This window comes from Scyliorhinus torazame, chromosome 19 (assembly GCF_047496885.1).
Source record: "Scyliorhinus torazame isolate Kashiwa2021f chromosome 19, sScyTor2.1, whole genome shotgun sequence".
Classification (NCBI taxonomy): Eukaryota; Metazoa; Chordata; class Chondrichthyes; order Carcharhiniformes; family Scyliorhinidae; genus Scyliorhinus; species Scyliorhinus torazame.
The window spans coordinates 39,680,316-39,700,594 of record NC_092725.1 but is presented as its reverse complement, the minus strand read 5'-3'; positions in this window follow the sequence as shown (position 1 = coordinate 39,700,594).

The following is a 20,279-nucleotide window of genomic DNA, read 5'->3' as shown; positions in this document are numbered from 1 at the left end:
TTCCAATTCCTGGCGTAGCCCCCCTTCATCTGCTGCACCCTCATGGATTTTGACAGCCAAGATTTTAGGGGCGTTGATCTGTTCCAGTGCACCCCGCATTCTACCCATCACACATTTAAGGATAGCTGGGCCCACAAAGATGCAGCCAATAGCCACTGCTAAATACATGGCCATATTTATCAACCAGTCCTTTCAACCTCCAAATCCCCAGTTACCCCAAGAGCCAGGATCCTGCATTCCGTCCAGGTGATCCCGTATGTGATCCATAAATTTAGTGATGTTAGCGGTCAAGTCCTGAACTCCCATGATACACTTGCCCTGCACTATGGCGCATACCCCACCCTCACGGGCCAGAAGATAGTCAAGAGCATACCGGTTCTGCATTGCAAACAACCGTAGCTGAGACAATTCCTTGGTTATTGCCAATAACTCCCAAGGTTTCATTTCCCAAGATGGTAAGGCCACAAATAAAATAATTCCTATCGCTGACAGCCAAGGAACCCCCCACACCTCCCAGTGTCAAGATGCTCAGAATCCCCCACCCGGCTGAGTGGCCCCGGTTGGGTGCGAGAACCTGAGGTTTTTTCCAGTTCTCGCAGAATTCAGCTGAGACTGCCCGGCGTGCGAACTGATTATGCAGCATCCACGCCGAGGGGCAGGGGACTGTGATAGGGACTAGAGTCCCAATAACAATTTGGCGGGGAAATGGGGGTGACAAAACATTGGTCGCTGTACCATTTTTTAAAAAAAGTAGTACTCTTGTTCCGTGGCTAGCATCACAATCAGTATATCGGTTGCGTAGGGATCCCCCAGTAGCCCAGTTTATCCAGCTTTGGAACGCCCATTCGGGCTGCCTAGCAATGCGGAAAGCCCTAGTCCCAACAGTGATATGAGAGACATTCGCCCAGCCACAAAGGAGCTGGAGGCCGGCGTTCAATGGAACGCAGGTGGTGTTATAACAAACGCATTGGCCAGACGCCTGGGTGATATGACACCTCCTGTCCGTACAGGTGGGGAACAGACATGTTATATTCGTTTCCACCTCTACCAGCAAACAGCCGTATCCTTCACTGCTGAAACAATTCTCGTACGACCGGGAATCCATATTGGGAGTGAAGTGGCTAGGTATATACGCCCTCCACCGTCGCAGCCTATCATACTGTGAGTGGGAATTATCCCGAGGAAGGGGAAGGCAAATAGCCGGTGGTGCTGAACCCGGATCGTAAGGGAGAGTGACTTGCTCGGGCGGTGGCTCGGAGCGCTGACACTGAACCACTGTTTGGGGAGTGCCCCAAAGCGGTGAAACAGAAAATAACCTAGACACCGCTGCGGGGTTTGGGTAGCAGACAACCCGTCCGTGGCCATACAAGCAGTGGTAAATCTGGTAGAAGAGATTCATACTTAGGCTGCAAGTGTTGGGCACACTGGATAAGTGGGGCTTGTTCAAGGATCAGCTACTGCGTGTTCTTGATAAGTATGTACCGGTCAGGCAGGGAGGAAGGCGTAGAGCGAGGGAACCGTGGTTTACCAAGGAAGTGGAATCTCTTGTTAAGAGGAAGAAGGAGGCCTATGTGAAGATGAGGTGTGAAGTTTCAGTTGGAGCGATGGATAGTTCCAAGGTAGCGAGGAAGGGTCTAAAGAGAGAGCTAAGACGAGCAAGGAGGGGACATGAGAAGTATTTGGCAGGTAGGATCAAGGAAAACCCAAAAGCTTTCTATAGGTATGTCAGGAATAAGCGAATGACTAGGGTAAGAGTAGGACCAGTCAAGGACAGGGATGGGAAGTTGTGTGTGGAGTCTGAACGGATAGGCGAGATACTAAATGAATATTTTTCGTCAGTATTCACTCAGGAAAAAGATAATGTTGTGGAGGAGAATGCTGAGCCCCAGGCTAATAGAATAGATGGCATTGAGGTACGTAAGGAAGAGGTGTTGGCAATTCTGGACCGGCTGAAAATAGATAAGTCCCCGGGACCTGATGGGATTTATCCTAGGATTCTATGGGAGGCCAGGGAAGAGATTGCTGGACCTTTGGCTTTGATTTTTATGGCATCATTGGCTACAGGAATAGTGCCAGAGGACTGGAGGACAGCAAATGTGGTCCCTTTGTTCAAAAAGGGGAGCAGAGACAACCCCGGCAACTATAGACCGGTGAGCCTCACGTCTGTAGTGGGTAAAGTCTTGAAGGGGATTATAAGAGACAAGATTTATAATCACCTAGATAGGAATAATATGATCAGGGATAGTCAGCATGGCTTTGTGAAGGGTAGGTCATGCCTCACAAACCTTATTGAGTTCTTTGAGAAGGTGACTGAACAAGTAGATGAGGGTAGAGCAGTTGAAGTGGTGTATATGGATTTCAGCAAAGCGTTTGATAAGGTTCCCCACGGTAGGCTATTGCAGAAAATACGGAGGCTGGGGATTGAGGGTGATTTAGAGATGTGGATCAGAAATTGGCTAGCTGAAAGAAGACAGAGGGTGGTGGTTGATGGGAAATGTTCAGAATGGAGTACAGTCACAAGTGGAGTACCACAAGGATCTGTTCTGGGGCCGTTGCTGTTTGTCATTTTTATCAATGACCTAGAGGAAGGCGCAGAAGGGTGGGTGAGTAAATTTGCAGACGATACTAAAGTCGGTGGTGTTGTCGATAGTGTGGAAGGATGTAGCAGGTTACAGAGGGATATAGATAAGCTGCAGAGCTGGACTGAGAGGTGGCAAATGGAGTTTAATGTAGAGAAGTGTGAGGTGATTCACTTTGGAAGGAATAACAGGAATGCGGAATATTTGGCTAATGGTAAAGTTCTTGAAAGTGTGGATGAGCAGAGGGATCTAGGTGTCCATGTACATAGATCCCTGAAAGTTGCCACCCAGGTTGATAGGGTTGTGAAGAAGGCCTATGGAGTGTTGGCCTTTATTGGTAGAGGGATTGAGTTCCGGAGTCGGGAGGTCATGTTGCAGCTGTACAGAACTCTGGTACGGCCGCATTTGGAGTATTGCGTACAGTTCTGGTCACCGCATTATAGGAAGGACGTGGAGGCTTTGGAGCGGGTGCAGAGGAGATTTACCAGGATGTTGCCTGGTATGGAGGGAAAATCTTATGAGGAAAGGCTGATGGACTTGAGGTTGTTTTCGTTGGAGAGAAGAAGGTTAAGAGGAGACTTAATAGAGGCATACAAAATGATCAGGGGGTTGGATAGGGTGGACAGTGAGAGCCTTCTCCCGCGGATGGAAATGGCTGGCACGAGGGGACATAACTTTAAACTGAGGGGTAATAGATATAGGACAGAGGTCAGAGGTAGGTTCTTTACGCAAAGAGTAGTGAGGCCGTGGAATGCCCTACCTGCTACAGTAGTGAACTCGCCAACATTGAGGGCATTTAAAAGTTTATTGGATAAACATATGAATGATAATGGCAGAGTGTAGGTTAGATGGCTTTTGTTTCGGTGCAACATCGTGGGCCGAAGGGCCTGTACTGCGCTGTATTGTTTTATGTTCTATGTTCTATGTTCTATGTTCTATACTACCCGGGTTTTCCTCAGTTTGGCCTTTAACTAAATTAAGTGTATCTCCTGATAACCTACATTCTAGTTGTACTCCCCTTCTCACACGCTCCGTCCTCTCTCTAGTCCCCCTCTCTCTCTCACAACCTCTTCCTACTCTCTCCTGATGGTCTGATGTTACCTTTATCGCACCGATCTTAACACATCCAAAATCAATTTTACATGTACTCCAAAAACAAGGCAATGTCCATGTAATGTTCCCTTCCCATCGCAGGGACCGGTGCAATTGCTTCATGAGTCCTGCATTTTCCTTGAATTTGGTGACCTTCCATGAGTCGATACCATGTCCTCGTATATGGGGGCAGCGAAGAATACCACCTTTGCATAAATGAACTGTCCTTGTAGCTTGGTTGGGGTTACAAATGTAAATAATATTTCCCTTTACCATGTCTGTCGCCAATAACACTCCAAGCGAGGTGAGGCCGACGATCACACAGGTGGTGCGTAGCCACCCCATCATGCTCCACACCTGTAAAATAGCACTGGGGAAGGGAGGCAGGTTAATCTGTCCAAGAAAATGAGGCCCGTTATCAGAACTCAACTGAGCTGGTATACTGTACCGGGAAATGATTTCCCGCCTCAGAACCTTAACCACAGTAGCAGCTTTATTATCGGTAGTCGGATACACCTCAACCCATCTGCTGAACCCATCCACAATGACCAAAACATATTTATAACATTGACACCTTTCCAAATCAATGTAATCCATTTGGAGCGTCTCAAAGGGACCACTGGGCAACGGGGTTTGCCCCATCCCACAAGGGATACCTTTGCCGGTGTTATATTGCTGGCAAATCAAACACTGATTACTGTTACTTTGGGCCAACCCCTGCATTTTAGGGTGCCACCAAGTGTCCAGCAACAAATCACTAGTCCCTCGAGCCCCACAATGAGTTGCAAAGTGTACACATTCAGTGACCCATAAAGCCAGTACATCAGACATACAAGTCTGATGTGCAGGCGTGGTCCATAAAGAGGAAACAGAATCATATGTACAACCTAACCGTTTCCACATTTGTTTATCACTCTCAGGAGCGTCCTCCTGTAACCTTATGACGTCTTGGATGGTTGGCATTGACTTGTCAGAAGCAGACATATTTATAGTAGATCGTTTAGTCTGACTTAACATTTTAGGCACCATCTCTTCCGCGCTGCACAATCTGCTTGTTCATTACCAACGTCGACTGGGGTCTTACCGTTTGTGTGGGCAACGCATTTAATGACGAAAATCTGCACGGGCATAAGGAGGGCTTGTAGTAGGTCATTAACTAAACCCCGGTGGGATATTTGACCACACATAATCATGTCAGGTTGTTCTGACGAAATATCACTCAAATCGTCCCTTATTGTGGTAGTTTCCTGAATCAAGGCTAAACTGTCGTGGCCAGGTGCGTCTTCATGGACAGGGGGACCACTAAGAAAACAGGCTGGATTGATAGTGGTACAGTGTTTAAATGTCAGACGTGGATTGTTCAAAAGGTATATCTCATACCTATTCTGACGAGCTGCGGTATGATGCTGAGTCTCCAGTTGCCTCAGTAGTGCGATGACCGAGTGAGTATACACCGTAATATCCTGTTGGAGAGTGAGAGCATGTAACGGCTGTGCGATGGCATTGATTGAACGTAAATCCTGTACTAATCAGTACTAGTCTGGCTTGGCTGGTTTAGGCACAGCAAGTATGGGGGTGTTACATTCTGATTGGCAAGGGACCAAAATACCCTGTTGCAACAGCTCTGGGATTAATTTGTCCATAGACGGGGCTGCAGTTGAGTGTTAATCGTTTCAGGGACCTCAAAATATTTTATGGCAGTGCCGTCTGGCGTGACTTGAAGTGCGTACTCTGTTGGATCCGAATGATCCACTGCCCTCCTTACCATAGGCCCCAGATCCCTGGCATGGTACTGGTCGTGGACCTGACGTGTAATACGAGGGCCTACAGAAGCTGACTGTGGCCATAAATGTGGCGGTATTGTAACAAAATCGGCTGTACCTTCTTTTCCCGTGACTGTGGCTGTAACCTTGACTGGCCATTCGGTCCCAATTAATGACCGGTATTTGTCCTCCAACTCCCTGTTTTGTCCGGTTCTGTCATAGGCCAGGGTAACGTGATGCAGTGAATGTTCAATGTCTAACGTCCACCACTGGGGGGTGATAGAAATATTGCACTGTTGTCTCATCCTCCATGATTTAACCGTTACCCCCTCGACTCCGCACTCTAGCTGTAGCTGGAAGATACACAGTAAATCTCGGGCCAACAAGTTACAATCCAATCCAGTAGTCACTACAAACTGATGATCTGCAGACTTATTCTCGTAAGTGACTGTCACAGGTTCAGAAATAGGATACTCACACACCTGTCCTTGGAACCCCGACAAATGCTGGGTGTGGTCGGATAATGGTAGTCGAAGTTCTGATTGCAGAGAAGACATGGCTGCTCCAGTGTCGATTACAAATGGGTAATGTTCATCTCCTATCTGCAGAGAAATAATAGGTTCCCTGTCCGATTGGAGAGTCCTTATGACTAAATTAGCTAGTCAATCCTGTGTTGGGAAAGGGTTTGCCTGGGAGAAGTCAGTGTATCTCGTCTGTCCCCACCTTGGTGGGTACCCCCTCCTTCTGCTGCCTGTCTTTTAAAGGGGCATTCCTGTTGCCAGTGATCTGCACGGCCGCAATTAAAACATGAATTGCTCCCTCTATATCTGCCCCGTCCTCTTCTCCCAGTAGACCAATGGCCCCTCAGAGGGAGCGGCGGTTGTAAAGCTGTTGGTGCATACGGTGGGCCATAAAAAGGAGCTGAGGGTCCCTTTGGGTGGGTTTGATATCCTCCCCCTCGCTGATCCACCCACCCAAAGTCACAATATTGGGGCTCCAGCTGGTAAGCTGCCATTTCTGCCGCTTGTTGGGGTCTCAGATCATCCTTTTTCATTACATACTCAGTCTTAATCTTTGTCACTGAGCCTCCTTCCTGGCCTACACCCTCCTTCCAATAAAATCTGACTGCCCTTGACATCTGGGAAGGGTCGTTCTCTGTCCAATTCATGTTATTACATTTCACAGCAGTAGCCACGGAAGGTGGTAGGCAATGCATTAACATAGCACAATATTGAGGGGAATTCTGACCATTTTGATATGGCAAGTCGCCTGACTGCCCACAGTAGATTTCATTAAAACGTTCCAGAAATTCCCCTGGCTCTTCAATCTTTTTAGGTTTGAGGTCTAAGATAGCAGAAATATTTATGGGCTTTTGAAATGTGCTATTCAACGCATTCAGGATTTGTGTCCCTCTATCGTCGTCTAACGCATAGGCTTGCTGAAGTGTGGCATGGCTAGCATAATTCAAGGGATTAAGATGATTGCGGTACTCTGCTGGGGTTAAAACCTGCTGGACTAGGGCCCAGAGGTCCCTAGAATCAGCTTGATAAATTGAGATGGTAGTTCTCAGGGAATCCACGAAAGCAGCAGGAGATTCTTTTCTATCTGGGATTGTAGCCATAATAGCCATCATCTCACTGGGCGTCCATGGGAAATAAACGTATATCGTGGGCTGGGCCCCGGCAGTCACTGCGTCAAGGTTTGATATCTTCCTAATCGGCAACTGTCTCCGAGTCTCACCAGGGGGCACTCTAGCTATTTCCTCTGGTTCTTCCAAGACTTTGACGTCCCTCCCTGTCACTAGAGGGAGTTCTTTCTCTTCAGAATCATCCCTGGCATCTCCCTTTGTTCTCGAAATTTGTGGTTTCCCCTTGGTCTGAAGGGATTTAGGTGGTATGCTTAATTGTTTCTGGTTAGGATCAAGCCCTTCTCTCGCTGTCCGAGATCGGGTCCTAGAGCTAACTGGGCTTGTGGAACAGAGCTCCTCTTCCCCTACTGATCGTGAAGATGGTAAATCGGGACCCACGCTATCAACCAAAAGGGCTGGAGTGACTGGCACGATTGGGATCTGGGGAGAAGTGACTGGATATAAATTATTATACTCTGGTGGTTCTGGAATTAGTGCAGACAATGCTACAGGTGCAGTCGAAATCCTTTGCTGACATTTTCAAATTATCGAATTGGTCATTTTCTGTCAATTCAAGGCCAGCCATTGAACTACGTAGCCCATCTTTTGTTTGACCCGAGCCTTTCCTGTCTTTACTTGCGCGTTTTTTTTTGAATGCACATTCCTTTTTCAAGACCTGTAATGTTTTTTGGTTACCCTGTTCACTAATTGGAATTCCCATTTTAAGGGCATTGTCCTGCCAACTTGATAACATGATCTTATCTCTTTCCTCTTGACAATATTGTCTCCATAATCTAATTAACTCTTTAGCTTTCATACTTTGGCTCTTTCTTTTTTTTAAATTATATATATTTTTTTAATTTGCTTATTTATAACCAATGGCAATTTTTGCTCCTTGGCAAAATGATTGAAAAGGTTCTAACAGTGTTCTTTTAAAACTTAAAATGTTTGAAAATTCAAATTGAATTACTGCAACTTGCAAGCTTAGCTCTGATCTCAACTCAGAACTAAATTTACGATTTGCTTAACACAAACTTGTATAACATTTACAACTTAATTAATTCTTTATCTTAACAATTTTTCTTTTAACAAGTTTTTCTTACATTCACAAAATGTTGGCTGCTATCAATGAGGGAGCAGTTAGCTGCGGTGATGTATACTGGAGCAAAGTCAACTGTCATCTCCAGATTTACACTTTTTAAAATGGTGTCAGTGAGTTTCTTTAAGTTTCTATTAATTCACAAATAAAATAAGATAAACATTATTTCAAGTAAGTAAAACTTAAGATTCTGGCAATTTCAATCAATTGCTTTCGAAAATAATAACTTTTATCAAAGCGGTGGAGAAACCCACTGGTTTCCTTTAATTAATTCAAAACGTAACTTTGCTGGAGTTCACTGACTCAAAGGAAAGGTATCCGATTACACTACAGGCTGCTGCTGTTATCTCAAGGCCTGAGTGAGAAGCACTATCTGTCGTCTTTAACTTTGGCTGCTGCTGTTAACCCTTTGAGAGACTTCTGCTTTAACTAACATGCAGCATCCAGTTCTATGGATGTTCTTTGTTTTGAAATTTATCCAAGCAATTCCCCATAATCTCAACTAGTCCTCAGAACTGTGTTTTTCGCCACTACAGTCCAAGGGTACAATTTTAGCTTAATAAACAATAGATTTAAAACACTCACACATGGAATTGAATCATCTGTTTTAGATGTCGCATCAACCCATAACCTAACCCAAGCCGAATCAGAACTCACACATGGAGTTGAACCATCTGTTTTAGATGTCGCATCAACCCATAACCTAACCTAAGCCGAATCAGAACTCACACATGGAGTTGAACCATCTTCAGATTTAAAAACACTTATTTAACTGAACCTTCATCTGCTGAAGTCACATCAGTTCATCAACAACACAATTAACCCAAACTGAACTATCAATTATGATATCCCATCAGTTTAATTTTCTAATCCCCAGACTGACCTTTGATTTCGTCGAGACGATCTTTCCGTACCAACCGCGAGTGACCAGTCTAATCAGACGATAAGAAGAGGGCAAAAAGCAATGCGCGGTCATTTTCCAGCTATACATTGTGGGCCCCTTCTTCCCACACCCGCTGTTCAGAATCAGTCTAATTCTGATTTCGCGGTTGGTCAGAACCGTCTTGAGAAATCCCGGGTTTCAGGCACCAAATGACAAATCAAATTTCTTTACCCGTCAGTCTGGCCTCAATAAAAGTCGAGATGGATTTGCAGGTACAGCATTAGTTATTTTATTTGGCTTGCAAGCCTGATTCATTTCACAGAGGCATAAGACACATCTAGTCTCCTACACCCCGGAAAGCGAATGAACAAAGAGACAAAGGGATTTCTGCAAATCAATTCAAATGGTATCAAGTTTCACATACACGATTCCCATAGGTCATCCTATACCCCTCCTGACCTGGCCATACATCCTAATTGGCTCACTTCTCATCCCTTCCTCTGGCCCCCTTATTGCCCAGCATCCTTTTCTCCTCCTTTGGTGGGCACACCTCCTCCTTGCTTTGCCATGCGGTCTGAAATCCTTTGTCTGTGAACTCACCAGAATGAGACTGGCCTATCTCTACATTACAGTAACTAATATCTCTAAAGTAACTATTTTATATCACATTCGTCACTATCAAAACAGGGCTGACGAGACGGAGAATCCTGCTGCTGGGGGGAGCGCGCTGTATTGGGAAACAGGACTGACGGGACGGAGAATCCCGCTGTCTGGGGGGAGCGCGCTGTGCTGGGAAACAGGAATGACGGGACGGAGAATCCCGCTGCTGGTGGGAGCGCGCTGTATTGGGAAACAGGACTGACGGGACGGAGAATCCCGCTGCTGGCGGGAACGCGCTGTGCTGGGAAACAGGACTGACGGGACGGAGAATCCCGCTGCTGGGGGGAGCGCGCTGTGCTGGGAAACAGGACTGACGGGACGGAGAATCCCGCTGCTGGTGGGAGCGCGCTGTGCTGGGAAACAGGACTGACGGGACGGAGAATCCCGCTGCTGGGGGAGGCGCGCTGTGCTGGGAAACAGGACTGACGGGACGGAGAATCCCGCTGCTGGGGGGAGCGCGCTGTATTGGGAAACAGGGCTGACGGGACGGAGAATCCCGCTGCTGGGGGGAGTACACTTTGCTGGGAAACAGGGCTGACGGGACGGAGAATCCCGCTGCTGGCGGGAACGCGCTGTGCTGGGAAACAGGACTGACGGGGCGGAGAATCCCGCTGCTGGCGGGAACGCGCTGTGCTGGGAAACAGGACTGACGGGACGGAGAATCCCGCTGCTGGTGGGAGCGCACTGTGCTGGGAAACAGGACTGACGGGACGGAGAATCCCGCTGCTGGGGGGAGCGCACTGTGCTGGGAAACAGGACTGACAGGACGGAGAATCCCGCTGCTGGCGGGAACGCGCTGTGCTGGGAAACAGGACTGACGGGACGGAGAATCCCGCTGCTGGGGGGAGCGCGCTGTGCTGGGAAACAGGACTGACGGGACGGAGAATCCCGCTGCTGGCGGGAACGCGCTGTGCTGGGAAACAGGACTGATGGGACGGAGAATCCCGCTGCTGGGGGGAGCGCGCTGTATTGGGAAACAGGACTGACGGGACGGAGAATCCCGCTGCTGGGGGGAGCGCGCTGTGCTGGGAAACAGGACTGACGGGACGGAGAATCCCGCTGCTGGGGGGAGCGCGCTGTGCTGGGAAACAGGACTGACGGGACGGAGAAAGTGGTCAGCTGCCACATGGGCGTCAACCTGGCAGACTAATCCCGCTGGGCCACATGGAGTATCGACTGCCCTGGAGAGAGCGTCAGCAATGATGAGGTCCTTGCCTGGGGTGTATACCAGCTGGAAGTCGTATCGCTGGAGCTTGAGAAGAATACGCTGGAGGCGAGGCGTCATGTCGTTCAAGTCTTTCTGCATTAGGACTTCCGGTTGCGGTGATGCCGAGCTAGCCGCACGTTTCGGCGGCTCCCGCTCCGACGGACCTTCGGGCTCTTTTAAGAGCCCCAACGGGGAATGTTTTGTCGACCCAGCCCAGTGTGGGGTGTGGGAGAAGGGAGTTCCCCCCAAACGAAGGAGGAAAAAACCGGCGGTGGCTGCAGCGCGAGGAATCATTGACCAAAGGGTCAGAAAGAGAGAAGTACAAGATGGCGGCGGAGAAAGCGCAGGCGACATGGGGGCCTGAGCAGGATGAAATCGTGAGACGGTGCATGGAGCTGGTGAAGAGGGAGGTGCTGACCCCGATGCTACAGGCAATTGAGGGGCTCAAGGAGACATTAAAGACCCAGGAGACAGAGCTTCGCGTGGTGGAGCAGAAGGTGACAGATATTGAGGACGAGATCCTGGGCCTGGCGGTTAAGACTCAGACGCACGAGGCACTCCATAAAAAGTGCACTGAAAGGATCGAGGCCCTAGAAAACGGAGCGCGAAGGAAGAACCTTCGGATACTGGGTCTCCCTGAGGGTGTGGAAGGAGCGGACTGTGGAGCGTATGCAAGTACGATGCTGAGCTCACTGATGGGTGCTGAGGCCCCTACGGGCCCCATGGAGGTGGAGTGGGCAAATCGGATTCCGGCGAGAAGACCAAAAGCGGAGGTGGCGAGAAGGAGGGCGAGCTTCAACCGAGCCAAAGAGGTGTTGCATAAAAGGAAGGTGAAGTTTGGGATGCTGCAGCCGGCAAGACTATGGGTCACGTATCAGGAGAGACACCATTATTTCGAGACGGCGGAGGAAGCATGGACCTTCATTAAAGAAGAGAAATTGGATGGGAACTGAGGGACTGATGCTGCAGGAAATGTTATTGTTATTGATTTTGTTAATGTTATGGGTGAAGTTAATTGAGAAACAAACTGGGAAGGGGGGAGACATTGGGGAAATGTGGGCGCCGGTGATGGGGGAAAGACGAGACACAGTCGGAGAATGGGGAAGGGGAGGGGGAGGGGAAAGGGAGCTGCGCCATAACAGGCGGGTCAGGTAAACGGATGTTCCCGCGCCGGAAAGAATAAGGCGGGAAGACAGGCGCAAGGCGAATGGGAGTTCCCCCACGGGGGGGGGGGGTCGAGGAGTGAGCAGGAGTAGCCGGGGTCAGTTGAAGTCAGCTGACTTACGGAAGTGATATGGGGGGAGCAATTGAGCTAGATAGGGATCTAGCGGGGGGGGGGGGGGCTAGTCGACACAGGAGGGGGGCAGGTAGCCCCCTAGTGAGGCTGATCACGTGGAACGTGAGAGGCCTGAACGGACCTATAAAAAGGGCCCGAGTGCTCGCGCATGTGAAAGGACTAAGGGCAGACGTGGTTATGCTCCAAGAGATGCACCTAAAGGTGGCGGACCAAGTTAGGCTGAGGAAAGGATGGGTGGGACAGGTGTTCCACTCAGGACTGGACGCAAAGAATAGAGGGGTGGCCATTTTGGTTGGGAAACGGGTAGCATTTGAAGCAAAGAACATCGTAGCAGATAGTGGAGGTGGATATGTAATGGTGAGTGGCAGGCTGGAGGGAATGGTTAATGTGTATGCCCCAAACTGGGACGATGCGGGATTTATGAGACGGATGCTGGGGCGTATACCGGACCTGGAGGTAGGAAACTTGATTTTAGGAGGGGACTTTAATACGGTGCTGGACCCGGGGCTAGATAGATCCAGCTCAAGGACCGGAAGAAGGCCGGCAGCGGCCAAGGTACTTAAGGGGTTTATGGGGGGAGTGGATCCATGGCGATTTCTTAGACCTAGGGCTAGGGAGTTTTCCTTCTTCTCCCATGTCCATAAAGTGTACTCCCGGATAGATTTTTTTGTTTTGGGAAGGTCGTTGATATCTAGGGTGGAAGAAGCTGAGTACTCAGCCATAGCGGTTTCGGATCATGCCCCACATTGGGTGGACCTGGAATTAGGAAGAGGGCAGGGAGCAGAGAACACTCTGGCGATTAGATGTGGGACTGATGGCGGATGAGGGAGTGCGTGCAAGAGTGCGGGGGTGTATTGAGAGATACCTGGAGGTCAATGACGATGGCGAGGTCCCTGTGGGAGTGGTATGGGAAGCACTAAAAGCGGTGGTCAGAGGAGAGCTGATTTCTATTGGGGCCCACAAAAGGAAAACAGAGGCCAAGGAAAGGGAAAGATTACTGGGGGAGATTTTAAGGGTGGACAGGGAATTTGCAGAGACCCCGGAGGAGGAATTGTACAGGGAGAGGAGACGACTCCAGACGGAGTTTGACCTTCTGACTACCAGAAAGGCGGAGGTACTGTGGAGGAAGGCACAGGGGAGGAGGTATGAATATGGGGAAAAGGCGAGTCGCCTGTTGGCTCATCAATTGCGAAAGAGGGCAGCAGCGAGGGAGATAGGAGGAATTAGAGACGAAAGGGGAGACACGGTGCGAAGGGCAGGAAAGATAAATGAGGTGTTCAAGACCTTCTATGAGGAACTGTATAGGTCTCAACCCCCAGGGGGAGAGGAGGGGATGCGGCAGTTCCTGGACCAATTGAGGTTCCCGAAAGTGGAGGAGCAGGAGGTGGTAGGCCTGGGGGCACCGATTGAGGTGGACGAGGTCATTACGGGACTGGGAAGCATGCAAGCAGGGAAGGCCCCGGGGCCAGACGGGTTCCCGGTGGAATATTACAGAAAATATGTGGACTTGTTGGCCCCGTTGATGGCAAGGGCGTTCAATGAGGCCAGGAAAGGGGGGACTCTACCCCCGACGATGTCGGAGGCGACGATATCGCTAATTTTGAAGAAGGACAAAGATCCGATGCAGTGTGGGTCCTATAGACCTATTTCACTATTGAACGTGGACGCCAAATTGCTGGCAAAGGTACTAGCATCGAGGATAGAGGACTGTGTCCCGGGGGTGGTGCACGAAGACCAGACAGGGTTCGTAAAAGGGAGACAACTGAATGTTAACGTGCGACGACTATTAGGGGTGATAATGATGCCCCCAGTGGAGGGGGAGGCAGAGATAGTGGCGGCAATGGATGCAGAGAAGGCATTTGATAGGGTGGAGTGGGAGTATTTATGGGAAGTGTTAAGGAGGTTTGGGTTTGGGAACGGGTTTATTAGCTGGGTTAGACTTCTTTATGGGGCTCCAACGGCAAGCGTAGTTACAGGTCGACATAGATCGGAGTATTTCCGACTATATAGGGGAACAAGACAGGGATCCCCGCTGTCTCCATTGTTGTTCGCGTTGGCAATTGAACCTCTGGCCATGGCGTTGAGAGACTCCAGGAAATGGAGAGGGGTGATTAGAGGGGGAGAAGAACACCGAGTCTCGTTATACGCGGATGACCTATTGTTATACGTGTCGGACCCAGCGGGGGGGATGATAGAGGTTATGCGAATTTTGAGGGGGTTCGGGGAATTCTCGGGGTATAGGCTAAACATGGGGAAGAGTGAATTATTTGTGATACATCCAGGGGACCAGAGTAGAGAGATAGAAGGCAGCACGGTAGCCTTGTGGATAGCACAATTGCTTCACAGCTCCAGGGTCCCAGGTTCGATTCCGGCTTGGGTCACTGTCTGTGCGGAGTCTGCACATCCTCCCCGTGTGTGCGTGGGTTTCCTCCGGGTGCCCCGGTTTCCTCCCACAGTCCAAAGATGTGCAGGTTAGGTGGATTGGCCATGATAAATTGCCCTTAGTTTCCAAAATTGCCCTTAGTGTTGGGTGGGGTTATGGGGATAGGGTGGCGGTGTTGACCGTGGGTAGGGTGCTCTTTCCAAGAGCCGGTGCAGACTCGATGGGCCGAATGGCCTCCTTCTGCACTGTAAATTCTATGATAATCTATGATAAGGCTTGCCGCTAAGGAAAGTGGAAAGAAACTTCCGATACCTGGGGATTCAGATCGCTAGGAGCTGGGGAACCTTGCACAGACTTAATCTGACACGGCTGGTAGAACAAATGGAGGAGGACTTCAAGAGGTGGGACATGCAGCCTCTATCGCTGGCGGGCAGGGTGCAAGCAATTAAGATGATGGTCCTCCCGAGGTTCTTATTTGTATTTCAATGTCTCCCTATACTAATCACCAAGACCTTCTTTAATAAAATAGACAGGAGCATCACGAGCTTCGTGTGGGCAGGGAAAGTCCCGAGAGTAAGGAGGGGGTTCCTTCAGCGCAGTAGGGACAGAGGAGGATTGGCACTACCGAACTTGGGCGATTACTATTGGGCCGCCAATGTGGCAATGATACGTAGATGGATGATGGAGGGTGAGGGAGCGGCGTGGGAAAGACTGGAGAGAAAGTCCTGTAAAGGGACGAGTTTAGAGGCGCTGGTGACGGCGCCGCTACCGTTCTCACCTAAAATGTTTACCACGAACCCGGTGGTGGCGGCAACATTGAATATCTGGGGACAGTGGAGGCGACAGAGAGGGGTGCGGGGAGCCCTGGTGGGGTCCCCTATCAGGAACAACCATAGGTTCGCCCCAGGAAGAATGGATGGAGGATTTCAGAGCTGGTACCAGTTGGGAATTAGGAGGGTGGGAGATTTATTTATAGATGGGACTTTTGCGAGCTTGGGAGCATTGGAGGAAAAGTATAAGTTGCCCCGGGGAAATTTCTTGAGATATATGCAGGTGAGGGCGTTTACTAGACAACAGGTGAGGGAATTTCCGTTGCTCCCGACACAGGGGATACAGGACAGGGTGCTTTCAGAGATGTGGGTCAGAGAGGGCAAGGTGTCAGAGATTTACCGAGAGATGAGGGAAGAGGGGGAGGAGTCGGTGGGCGAACTAAAAGGAAAGTGGGAAGAAGAACTAGGGGAGGAGATAGAGGAGGGTATGTGGGCTGATGCCCTAAGCAGGGTAAATTCCTCTTCCTCATGCGCCAGGCTTAGCCTGATTCAATTTAAGGTGCTACATAGAGCACACATAACGGGAGCAAGATTGAGCAGGTTCTTTGGAGTGGAGGACAGATGTGGGAGGTGTGGCGGGAGCCCGGCAAACCACGCATATATGTTTTGGGCGTGCCCGGCACTGGAAGGGTATTGGAAGGGAGTGACGGGAGTGATTTCGAACGTTGTGAAGGCCCGGGTCAAACCAGGCTGGGGGTTAGCTCTATTTGGAGTTGCGGAAGAGCCGGGAGTGCAGGAGGCGAAAGAGGCCGACGTTGTGGCCTTTGCGTCCCTAGTAGCCCGGCGTAGGATTCTACTCATGTGGAAGGAGGCGAAACCCCCCGGACTGGAGGCCTGGGTAAACGATATGGCGGGGTTTATTAAACTGGAGCAGATAAAGTTTGCCCTGAGAGGATCGGCTCAAGGGTTCACCAGGCGGTGGCAGCCATTTCTCGACTACCTAGGGGAACGTTAGAGGGAAGACAGATGAACAGCAGCAGCAACCCAGGGGGAGGGGGGGTGGGAGGGGGGAGGGGGGGTTTAGTTTAGTTTAGGTCAATAGATAAGGGGGTTTTGTTACTTGTGTATTGTTAAAAATTTCTGTATTGTTACTGTTGCGTTTGTTTTGTAAGAGGAAAAATTGTTGTTCGGGAAAAAAAAATTTCAATAAAATATATTTTTTTAAAAAAGAAGTCTTTCTGCATTATATTGACCAGCGGGCGATGGTCGGTCTCGACGGTGAATTGAGGAAGTCCGTACACAATAATCGTGAAACTTAACCACACCGGTCAGAAGGACTTTTCTATCTGCGCGTAGCGCTGCTCCGTGGGGGTCATCGCACGTGACGCATATGCAACGGGGGCCCATGATGAGGCCTCATCACGTTGAAGGAGCACTGCCCCAATGCCGGATTGACTGGCATCGGTCGAAATTTTGGTCTCCTTTGCTGGATCAAAGAAAGCTAAGACCGGGGCCGTGGTCAGTTTTGCTTTGAGTTCTCTCCATTCGCGCTCGTGGGCAGGGAGCCATTGGAAGTCTGTCGTCTTCCTGACCAGGTTCCTGAGGGCCGTGGTATGAGAGGCGAGGTTAGGGATAAATGTTCCTAAAAAATTGACCATGCCCAGAAATCGGAGGACCGTCATCTTGTCCTCTGGTGTTTTCATAGCTGTGATGGCAGCTACCTTGTCCGTATCCGGCTGAACACCCAACTGGGAGATGTGGTCCCCGAGGAACTTGAGCTCCGACTGACCAAAAGAGCATTTGGCCCTGTTGAGGCGAAGGCCATGCTCATGTATACGTCTGAATACGCGCTGGAGGCGACTAACATGCTCCTGCGGGGTGGTTGGAAAACAAGACTGACGGGACGGAGAATCCCGCTGTCTGGGGAGTGCGCTGTGCTGGGAAACAGGACTGACGGGACGGAGAATCCCGCTGCTGGGGGGAGCGCGCTGTGCTGGGAAACAGGACTGACGGGACGGAGAATCCCGCTGCTGGGGGAGCGCGCTGTGCTGGGAAGCAGGAATGACGGGACGGAGAATCCCGCTGCTGGGGGGAGCGCGCTGTGCTGGGAAACAGGACTGGCGGGACGGAGAATCCCGCTGCTGGCGGGAGTACACTTTGCTGGGAAACAGGAATGACGGGACGGAGAATCCCGCTGCTGGGGGTAGCGCGCTGTGCTGGGAAACAGGACTGACGGGACGGAGAAACCCGCTGCTGGTGGTTACGCACTGTGCTGGGAAACAGGACTGACGGGACGGAGAATCCCGCTGCTGGGGGGAGCGCGCTGTGCTGGGAAACAGGACTGTCGGGACGGAGAATCCCGCTGCTGGCGGGAGCGCGCTGTGCTGGGAAGCAGGAATGACGGGACGGAGAATCCCGCTGCCGGGGGGAGTGCGCTGTGCTGGGAAACAGGACTGACGGGACGGAGAATCCCGCTGCTGGCGGGAGCGCGCTGTGCTGGGAAGCAGGAATGACGGGACGGAGAATCCCGCTGCTGGGGGGAGCGCGCTGTGCTGGGAAGCAGGAATGACGGGACGGAGAATCCCGCTGCTGGGGGGAGCGCGCTGTGCTGGGAAGCAGGAATGACGGGACGGAGAATCCCGCTGCTGGGGGTAGCGCGCTGTGCTGGGAAACAGGACTGACGGGACGGAGAAACCCGCTGCTGGTGGTTACGCACTGTGCTGGGAAGCAGGACTGACGGGACGGAGAATCCCGCTGCTGGGGGGAGCGCGCTGTGCTGGGAAACAGGACTGTCGGGACGGAGAATCCCGCTGCTGGCGGGAGCGCGCTGTGCTGGGAAGCAGGAATGACGGGACGGAGAATCCCGCTGCTGGGAGGAGTGCGCTGTGCTGGGAAACAGGACTGACGGGACGGAGAATCCCGCTGCTGGCGGGAGCGCGCTGTGCTGGGAAGCAGGAATGACGGGACGGAGAATCCCGCTGCTGGGGGGAGCGCGCTGTGCTGGGAAGCAGGAATGACGGGACGGAGAATCCCGCTGCTGGGGGGAGCGCGCTGTGCTGGGAAACAGGACTGGCGGGACGGAGAATCCCGCTGCTGGCGGGAGTACACTTTGCTGGGAAACAGGACTGACGGGACGGAGAATCCCGCTGCTGGGGGGAGCGCGCTGTGCTGGGAAACAGGACTGCCGGGACGGAGAATCCTGCTGCTGGCGGGAGCGCGCTGTATTGGGAAACAGGACTGACGGGACGGAGAATCCCGCTGCTGGAGGGAACGCGCTGTGCTGGGAAACAGGACTGGCGGGACGGAGAAAATGGTCAGCTGCCGTCTCGCGGCGAATTTGGACGAGGCGTTCATCCGAGGCAGGTAGATTGGAGGCCGCGAATGCCACATGGGCGTCAACCTGGCAGACAAATCCCGCTGGGTCACACGGAGTGTTGACTGCCCTGGAGAGAGCGTCAGCAATGATGAGGTCATTGCCTGGGGTGTATACCAGCTGGAAGTCGTATCGCCGGAGCTTGAGAAGAATACGCTGGAGGCGAGGCGTCATGTCGTTCAAGTCTTTCTGTATTATATTGACCAGCGGGCGATGGTCGGTCTCAACGGTGAATTGAGGAAGTCCGTAGACATAATCATGAAACTTAATCACACCGGTCAGAAGGACTTTTCTATTTGAGCGTAGCGCTGCTCCGTGGGGCTCATCGCACGTGACGCATTAGCAACGGGGGCCCATGATGAGGCCTCATCACGTTGAAGGAGCACTGCCCCAATGCCGGATTGACTGGCATCGGTCGAAAATTTGGTCTCTTTTGCTGGATCAAAGAAAGCTAAGACTGGGCCCGTGGTCAGTTTTGCATTGAGTTCCCTCCATTCGCGCTCGTGGGCAGGGAGCCATTGGAAGTCTCTCGTCTTTCTGACCAGGTTTCTGAGAGCCGTGGTATGAGAGGCGAGGTTAGGGATGAATTTCCCTAACAAATTGACCATGCCCAGAAATCGGAGGACCGCCTTCTTGTCCTCTGGTGTTTTCATAGCTGTGATGGCAGCCACCTTGTCCGCATCCGGCTGAACACCCAATTGGAAGATGTGGTCCCCGAGGAACTTAAGTTCTGTCTGACCAAAAGAGCATTTGGCCCTGTTGAGACGGAGGCCATGCTCACGTATACGTCTGAATACGCGCTGGAGGCGAATAACATGCTCCTGCGGGATGGTGGACCAAATGATTATGTCATCGACATAGATGCGAACACCTTCAATGCCTTTCATCATTTGTTCCATAATCCTACACTTCTGATGCAGAGATGATCCCAAGCGGCATCCTGTTGTAACAATATCTTCCAAAGGGGGTGTTAAATTCCTGCTGGATTTATCGAGCTGGATTTGCCAGAATCCTTTTGAAGCGTTGAGTTTGGTGAAGAGCTTGGAGCGAGCCATCTCACATGTGATCTCTTCGCGTTTGGGAATTGGATAATGCTCCCTCATGATATTGCGATTTGATTTAGATCAATTTTGGCGGAAGAAGAGCTGGTGAGTCAATTTCAGCGGGAGCAGTGCGGAAGTGATTGCTGAGAGGTAAGTCTGTCCTTTAAAAACACTTGTCTTTGCAGGGGCAGGCCAGTCGATTTTGGCGTGAGAAGAGCTGGTGAGTCAGTTTCAGCGGGAGCAGTGCGGAAGTGATTGCTGGGAGGTAAGTCTGTCCTTTAAAAACACTTGTCTTTGCAGGGGCAGGCCAGTCGATTTCGGCGGGAGAAGAGCTGGTGAGTCAATTTCAGCGGGGGCAGTGCGGAAGTGATTGCTGGGAGGTAAGTCTGTCCTTTAAAAACACTTACCTGGTCCCGTTTTCGGCCCCTCTTTTCTGTTTTTTAAAATATTTTAGTATTTAAGGCGGGAACAGGAAGTTCGAACCGCGGACTTCTGGGAAGACC